Below are 9,978 nucleotides of genomic sequence, written 5' to 3'. Positions count from 1 at the left end.
AACTTCTCGTGTCCGAACGTGCCCATCAGCAACAGTCATCACAGAGTTATGACGTCATCATCAACGTCATTATTTTATTCTATTTTGTTTCGTTTTTATTTTGTCATTTACTGCGATCTTGCATTTGTTAGGTACACACGGATCAGTCACGAATAAATATGCTCGTCAAAACACACACACGCGTTGTATGGTTAATATACCTTATGTACTAGAAATTATAGAAAATGTTTTTGAAAATAAACGACATTAACATATTTAAGTCTAGTTGAATCTCCCATCCTTCTAAATTGGATCAATTTATTGCCAAAATTAGGGATGCATAGTATATTTATTCCGATATTTAGAATATTTCTTACAGAAATTACTTTAAGCAAACAGCGCAGACCCAGATGAGACGCCGCATCGTGCGGCGACTCATCTGGGTCAACGCTGTTTGCAAAGGCCTTTTTTCTTGACGCTAGGCATAAATGGGTTAAACTCAGTGTTATTCGAGCATGATATTTCTACGAAAAGTAAAAAAAGTAAGAAAATAATAGTGTTACATTTTCATAGTGCATGTATATTATAAGCAGACTATAATAATACGTATAACAATGTCCGGTTTCGGCAAAGTCGATCTAAAATATTGTGCGATACAACTGCAAACCACCAAATAAATTGGGTTCTTATCCCATTTATGCCTAGTGGATTCTCTCATCCTTCTAAATTGGAACAATTTATTTCCAAAATTAGGGATGTCTAGTATATTTATTTCTATATTTAGAATATTTCTTACAGAAATTCCTTTAAGCAAACAGCGCAGACCCTGATGAGACGCCGCATCTGGGTCTAGGCTGTTTGCCAACGCCTTTTTTCTAGACGCTAGGCATAAATGGGTTAAAATGACCCAAATGACTAATTTACATAATTTTTGACCTTTGCATGAAATAATGACCTACATGACTAGTTAAATGATTGTTTGACCTTTGCACGAGACGATTTCCTTAATAACTACAGTAAGCAATTTCTTTGCGTTTGCGTGGGATGACGACCAAAACGACTAGTGTAAAGAATGTTGGGTTTTTACGTGGAATATAACCTAAACAAGGAGTGCAAGAAATGTTTGGCGTTTGCATTAGGCTAGTAAGAGAAATGTTTGGCCTTGGCTTTGGGTTTACTGCACACCATACACATATGCACTTTGCAAAATCGGCTAGGGCGGTTAGCGCCGACTCACTAACTGGTCCCAGAAATGCAAACTAGAAAACTTAGTCACGTGGAGTCGATAAAGGTAAAGGGTCGAATCGACTACTAAAGATGAATCATTTGAATTCAGATGAACGCTTTATCGCCATTACCCTATTCTTGTTATCAAATTATTTCGATTAGTAGCGCAGTGCAATCAATTTACTAATGACTTACAATCAATTTACTAATGACTTACAATCAATTTACTAATGACTTACAATCAATTTACTAATGACTTACAATCAATTTACTAATGACTTACAATCAATTTACTAATGACTTACAATCAATTTACTAATGACTTACAATCAATTTACTAATGACTTACAATCAATTTACTAATGACTTACAATCAATTTACTAATGACTTACAATTAATTTACTAATGACTTACAATCAATTTACTAATGACTTACAATCAATTTACTAATGACTTACAATCAATTTACTAATGACTTACAATCAATAAAATAAGTTCACCTAACGCAATTTTTTAACTGTTTATCAATAACTAATTGATTGTATATTAATTTACTTCTAACAGCAAAGATATCTACGAACGATACACTGTCAAAAAGCTCGAAAGCAAAGAAATCTATCAACCTTTATTAAAACAAATGATAACAATGTGAACAACAGACTAGGAGTGCAGGCAAAAATCGAATACCGGTAGTAAGATTCTATGAAAAATTGTAAAATAAAACAGTCATTTCGTCAATAATCGTTATTATTGGAACAAAATGCAAACACGTTAGTTATCTTTTTTAAATGTCTTTCCCAAGATAACACAATTAACATCATGTTTGTATGTTTTTGTTCGGGTTTAAACAAACAGCAGCAATGAACCCTTTGCATGCTGGGAAATTTGTCGTCTGCTAAAATGTCGTCTTCTAAATCTTTAAAATTAGCATTTTCTTCGACATTTTCTCTTAGAATACTTTCAGAATAGCAAACAGTTTGGATCCTGATGAGACGCCAAGTTCTGTGGCGTCTTATCTGGATCAAAACTGTTTGCAAAGGCCTTCAAAATTTGGTTCCAGCACTGAAAGAGTTAAAAAAACAACAACAAAGAAATGCTGTACATTTCCCCATGATACTCTTTGTGTAGTAGCATGTTCATGAGACCGCCTTACACTTTATATTAATCATCCATTTACCTATCGCGACATTCACTACGAGATAAATAGATAATTTTTTAATGTTTGTGATTTAGGTTTTCAGAGCATCGCTAAACAAATGTATCTGTATGCAACATCATTCCAGTATTATTTGATAAATGTTACTTTATTAACCATGGGCCCGCTTTGAGTGTAGCGACGTGGTAGGTATACACTTTTCCTTTACCGATCGTCTCAGAATCAGTTATTGCTTCCGAATCAGTTATGTCTTTATCAGAACTTTTGAGACTTGAAGCCTCCTCCAGCATTTCTGCATCAATCGTATGTTTGCGTTCAGCGGACTGGAGTTTTTCCAAGTCAGCGTCGCCGTATAACTCAAGCTCTTTTGTTACATGACGATGTCCAGATGTTTCACCCGTCTCACAATATGGGTCGGAGTTTTTGTCAATCTCCTCCGCGTTGTCTTTATTACTTGTTCTACACGCAGAGGTTTTAAGGCAAGCGCTATTATGTTTATCGTCCATTGACGCTTTACTCTTATCGACGTTTCCTGACTCGTTATCTCGTTCCATCTTGGCTGGGATAGGCGATCGATTTTTATCCTTTTGAACAAAAATCATATGGTCATAAATCATAACATCGTCTTCGTTGATCGTTTTACTAGCATGTGTATGTTGACTTGGTAGTTCCGAAACGTACGTCATTCTACCGCCGCAACGGTCATTGTGTGTAACAGCTAATCCCTTTGAGAAATGTCTTTTATTTATATTCATTTCTTTTTGACGAATACCGGTAGCGTCTTTAGATTTGCTGTTAACTTGAGAATCTATTTGTTTCAATTTTTTCGCATCATCTGTATCCTTGCTAGTCGCAGTTTTGTTTAATTTTGGCAATATGGTGAACTTCTCTTTGTCCATGCCATTTGTATCATAAAGTGTGTCTCTTTTCGTGTCTTTGTCTACTATGAAATCGCTTTTAAAATTTTCTTCACGCAATTGCAAATTAGAGCTCGTAACGCTATTCCCATCTTTAATCTCAATATCGGAGCTATTGCGTACATGATAAATAGATATTGGCATATCTTCATCAAATGCGAGTGTTGTATCTTTATTGATATCGCTACAAATCCTTTTTGTTGTGGTAGAACCAACCTCCGAACGTGTATTTGTTAAATTGCAATCAAGCTCTGTTTCAAATGTATGTGTGTTCAAATTTGAATCGAGTAATGAGTCTGTACCTGATTGTACGTTTTCAGTGGACGCAATTTTTCCAATTGGTATTTTCTCGAGAGGAATCTGTATCCACTGTTCTTCTAGTTCTTGTTGTTTGGCATAAACTGTCTCTTTTTCCTGATTGTTCGCGCAAGAGTCGTATTTTAGTGTCCCCTGTGATGCTACATGATTTATGGACATTGGTATATGTTCATCAAATGCGAGTGTCTTGACTTCATTATTATCGTTACAGGTCTTTATTGTCGTGTTAGAATCAACTGTCACACGTTTATTTGTTCCAGTGCCATCAAGTTCTGTTTCAACCATATCTTTGCTCCAATTAGAATCGATAATTGTTTCTTTACCTGAATGTTTGTTTTCATTGGACGTAATATTTCCTTTTTGAATTTTCTTAAGAGGCATCTTTATCCACTGTTCTTCTATTGCATGTTGTTTAACATCAACGGTCTCTTTTTCGATATTGTCCGCGCTAGAGTCATATATTAGTGTTCGCTGTGATGCTACAATTTCAGGTGATGAACTATTTACTTTACCTTTGAACTGTGCTTCGCCAATATTTGTAGTGTTGATGTTCTTAATTGTTCCTGTAACACCTTCATTCTTATGAGTAGATGAATTCTTGCAGCTTGTTTCTGCTACACGTTTTTCTTTAGTAACTGTATTTGCTTTTGTTTCGAGTCGTTCATTAGTCAATGCACGAGGGAAAATATTTGAGTTACTTCGATCATAAAGTGCATTCTGATCGGTCTCCATGACACTTTTCGTCGCATTCTTAAATTCTTTACTTTCATTTGCCTTTTCCTGTGTACCGCTTTTCGAATCATCATTGTGGGAGGAACGATTATATAAACCACGTTCATGATAAACGTGGCTTGCACTATTATATTTAGCAGGCTCCATCACTTGAGTATTCGTGTCGTCGGAACTGGCACTGAAACGAACTCCTTTCGATTTTAGGTGCGGGGTAACGTTTTGTCTAAAGTCCTCTTCGGTGTTGAAATTGCCGGGTGGGATATACTGCACGACAACGATATATGAATCGTGGTACGGGTATTTGGCCACTCCGACTCCTAACTGATTAGTTGATTTCCAGATCATTTGGGTGAAGTTCGACGTTCCTGTTAGAAACATGCATTAAACATGAGACTAAAGCGCAAACCATTCGTGTTTATGCAATCTTGCGGATTTAAAAATATACATTATTATAGCATTAATTGTAATTGCCAAAAGACTTAAAACAACAAGAACTTCTATAATTATTTTCATAAAATACTATGATACATTTAGATTAGTTAAAATAAGCCCATGTAAAAACACGACATGATATAGTTTTTCTTTAATTATATTTTTTTATAGGTTTTGGTTTCTCGTCTTAACTACCGTATGCATACTATCAAAAAAAAACAACAACAGCAAAATAATAATAATAATGTATTGCTGTCGAACATATAAAATAGGTCAACCCTTTAATAATTTTTTCTACAATTCCACCTCGTACTCTTACAAAATCTTTAAAATGGGAAAATCCCTTATAGGTATTTCACTGTATGAAAACGAGCATACCCACACTACAGTTGTAAAGCATAATATTCTAAAAAGGGAGCATCGGGTATTTTAGTCTTTGTTCAGATCTCGTATTGATAGCCCATTTATGCCTAGCGTCTAGAAAAACGGCCTTGGCAAACAGCGAAGACCCTGATGAGACGCCGCATGATGCGGCGTCTCATCAGTGTATGCGCTGTTTGCCTAAAGGAATTTCTGTAAGAAATATTATAAATATAGAAATAAATATACTAGAAATCCCTAATTTTGGAAATAAATTAATCAAATTTAGAAGGATGGGAGAGTCCACTCGGCATACAAGGGTTAAGAATCTTTCCCGTTACGATCTACACGTTAACGTCAACTACCTCGTTGCCAGCACGTGTCTGAGTACTTATAGTGTCGACCTTCCCTGTACCACGTATCCACCACTTGGCGACCCGTCAGCTCGTTGTCTATGTCGACGACGAGAATGTTCTCCCCTCTGTCTGCAAAAAAATAATAGTTCGAGAATTTTCTCCCTTCTGTCTGCAAAATATGAACAGTAAGAGAATGTTCTCACCCCTCTATGCTAAAAAAAGAACACTGCAAGGATGTTCTCGCCCCTGTCTGCAAAATAATAACAGTTCGAGAATGTTCTCTCCCCTGTCTGCAAAGTAATAAGAACAGTCCAGGTTCTTGTTACCGTTCTAAGGCGTTTATCACAGTTTCCGTATTTTGTCTGTGTTTGTTTTGTGTAATTGTGTGTCTCGTCTAATACCTTTGCCGGGGTTTTACTGCTTATCTATTGGCAACAGCAAATTAATAAAGCCAATAAATAAAGGACAATTATGAAAATAAGGTTTCCTTCGCTGTGTTTGCGACTTACTTTGCGTATAACTGTACTGGGAATAGCGACTTACTATGCGTATAACTGTACTGGGAAAAGCGACTTACTATGCGTATAACTGTACTGGAGACAGCAACCTCCTTCGCGTATAACTTAACTTGGGATAGCGACTTACTCTGTGTATTATTGTAATCGAGATAGCGACTTACTTTGCGTATTACTGTCTTGGAGATAGCGACTCACTTTGCATATTACTGTACTGAGGATTATAAGTTACACTTTTAGTAACTGATGGTGTATGGGATATACACACCCAGTAATTTCATACCATACGAGAGCGAAGCTCGAGTATGGTATTAAAGTACTGAGGGTGTATATCCCTTACGTCATCAGTTACTAACTGTGTAACGATTATATCTCAACCGACTCCTCGATTACTCGGGGTGTATGGAAGATACTCGGGGTGTATGGAAAATACACCATTGGCACGTGGCTGCTCTAAGCCAATCGGATTATGTCATTTTTGTTGGAGGTGAGATATAGCTACTTACTTTGCGTATTACTTTACTTGGTATAACGACTTACTTTGAGTATTACGGTAGTGTAATACCCTGTATCCGAATACTATACACGTCCGAAATATGTACACTTAAGAATGCCTTACCTGTTTAACTTTAATAATCCAAATTTTCCTTGTTGTTATCTGGTTTAACAACCATTATCAAATGTTTGTTAAATCCAGTTAATGCTTTCTCCATTATTGAATATCCATTACTTGTAATTTGAATCGCCAGCATTGAATCGAACGCGGGTTAAATGTTCCAAAATGTCCGCCATTTGCAATGTCGAAGGTTATGACATAGCAAGTTAATTCTACGCGAATAAGTTATATCTTATCGAAGAAATGTGTTTTCCCAATGTTTATGTGTAGTATTATGACCTGTTAACTGTTTTATTGTTACAATGTTACTTATACAGTTAGTAGTCCTGTCAGATATTAATGCTGGTGGGGAACTATTTCAAGTATTTTCGCGCAATGCTTTCGCATTGCTTTCACTATGTGTTAGATGAAATATTATTATTATGATTGAGAAATGTAATGAAAGCATTGTATAGTTATGCATAATATTTTCTGAGCTTTTTATTGATGTAATGCTTTCTTGTTAGACTTGCAATGCTGTTAATGCAAATGTTGTTAATGTTGCTTAAACCGTTTTACATAGTTAAATACTTTCATGAAAGTCTGGCTCTGATTGGTCGCCAGCAACGCCCGGCCTCAGCAACTGCTTATAAATAGAGCTGTGGTTGATGATGAAGTCAGTCGTAACTCACTAGTCAGTAGTGACTTGACCCAGAATAGTCGCTCATTACTTAACAACCCATTTAAGATGTCAAAAGCCAACAAAGGTAAACACTAACATATACGACTCACTTACCTACGTTTAATCTACATCTGTACGTCATAGTTCTGACTAGTTCTAACTGACATTTTGCATCTGCATTAAATACTATTTAGAATAACTATAAAGAGTGACGACTGATTTCATCGCTTTATTTAATCTGAACTGCTGTTCAAATAGTTAATATCATACTTGTTGTTTAATTAACCACTCATAGTACTGTTTATATGGCAAACGTTAAGCTTCTGCCCTAATAAATAAATAGTTACAGAAACCATCCTGACTTCTTTTTAATGCGTTTGAGTTCTGAATAAATAAAATGCAACATCATCGATACCGCTCGGCTTACAATTTTGGTGTCAGAAGTGGGATACGGATAGATTTTTAGCATCTGTCCACGGCTCACACCTTGCATTTTTTTTCACTGTCATATAATAAGTGAACAACAGTAATTAAATAATAGTTTATTGACAATAAGATTAATAACCTTCTGGTCTCTCAAGACACAATACAATTTTTTATCATGGCCTCTTCGCCAGATCCCGATATATCTTTTGATATTCAACGCACACATGGGTCCGCACACGAGGAGTCTTTACTAAGGGAAAATGATATTAATGAATGTAGACCGATATTTCGACGTGAATGCAGGGGTGATCAACCAATAATCACGGGCATCGTGCATGAAAGCACTCCGTATACCGGAAGTGTAGAGACCCGCGACGCGTCAAATAACAACAGGCACGCAGCGCAACAGAACGCCCCCTATACCAGAGACACTCCCGTCACATATCAAAATGATAGACGATTTGGGCACGGCGACAATGTTCCACACGCCTACATGTCATCACCACACCACATGCACGTTAAACCAGACACTTACGAAGGCTCTGGCCCCTTTGAGTCTTACGTGTCACACTTTGAGGACTGCGCTGAATTGAGTGGGTGGGACATGCGAACTAAAGTGTTGATGCTTTCCTCCAGTTTACGTGAACAGAACAGGAACGCCGCGATTACCGCATATTGTCTTCACGACTTAACAATAGATTTGGCACCGCAGGAAAACATCAATATATGTGGTTAACAAAATTCGAGGAACGCAGGCGTGTGAAGGACGAGAGCATTTCGTCGCTAGCACATGATATACGTCAGCTCGCACAAAAAGCATACAGTGAATTTGATCACCGCTCACAAGAGCAGTTAGCGTTACACCAACTGTACAAGCTGATCCCCAATGACATGAAATGCAGATGCATTGACCGTAACTGCACTAACATAATTGAGGCCGTAGCCGTCATTGAGCGCTACGAGTCCATCCTCGGAACGTCAACAACTAATATTAGGGCATGCAATGTTGACACTAGTGTCGAATCGGCGTTAAAACAAATAACCGATAGACTTAGCAACCTCGAGTCCCGCAACTCTCCACAATCAGTACCAAAGAAGTGTTATGGGTGCAATTCTACTGAACACTTCTGGAAATCGTGCCCACAAAACATGAATCACACAAGACGCCAAAGCCCACATTTTAGACACCCATCTGGTCGACCACAGCCGCAGTCTAGACCACAGAACAATCATATGAACATGTCATATAACACCAACCGATCGCACTACGGGGGTCCATATCCGCATGTTCATCAACACGGACGGCAACAGAATGCCCAACCGCCACAAGAATACGTGAATGAGCGACTGCTACATGCAAATCGTTCGCGCAATGAAGACCGACAAGACTCCAACGTCCCGAGCACCAACACCATTGATACCCACACTTACACAAGGAATGCCACTCCCAACGACCAGGAAAACTAGTTGCCGTCGGCTCCACGGGCCAGGAGTCGACGAAGTCATTTCGACGGCCTAAAGATAATATTCCTTCCGATGATGTGCACACTGCAAGATCGGGATCTCAATTCAACAAACTTGACAACGGATTTTACCTGACGACTCATGTTGGGTCGGTGGAAATCAACTTTTTAATAGATTGTGGTGCTACAACTTCTCTCTTGTCTGAGAAAAGCTTAAAGAAATTTGATCCTAAGAACATTTTTCACGTCCGTCCCCAATTAAACGTGCTTAAGACAGTAAACGGTGAGGCCATGAGAGTTGTTGGAAATGTTGATCTATTAGTTCCTATAGGAAACGAGTGTTTTGATGTGTCATTTGTGGTCTGTGACATAGAGGCTGATGGGATATTAGGTCAAGATTTTCTGAGGGCTAATGTTGATAGCATCAACTACAAACGTTCATGTCTCATGATGGGTGGTGATGTAGTACCATTGTGGACTGGTGGTCAGGCTTTGCATATCTGTAGAGTGGAATTACAGCAAACAGTTGAGATTCCTGCGAACAGCACGATGATGGTTCCTATTAAAATTCCACAAAAAGAGCATTTATCCGAGCTTGGTTTGGTTGAACCATCTTTTCATTTGATGGCTACAAAAGAGATAAGCTTGATGGGTGGTGTTGTGAGCATCTCTTCTGATCCAGTAATGACTGTACTTAACTATGGCAATTCATCTGTCAGACTGTATAAAAATACAAACCTGGGGACATGTGAGTCTTATTTTGAACCTCCTATGCAGCCTATTGAGAGGGTTGCCTGTGTCCAAGAACAACATAATGAA

The sequence above is a fragment of the Dreissena polymorpha genome, chromosome 7 (assembly GCF_020536995.1).
Source record: "Dreissena polymorpha isolate Duluth1 chromosome 7, UMN_Dpol_1.0, whole genome shotgun sequence".
NCBI classification, from domain to species: Eukaryota; Metazoa; Mollusca; class Bivalvia; order Myida; family Dreissenidae; genus Dreissena; species Dreissena polymorpha.
This window is presented reverse-complemented; position numbering follows the sequence as displayed.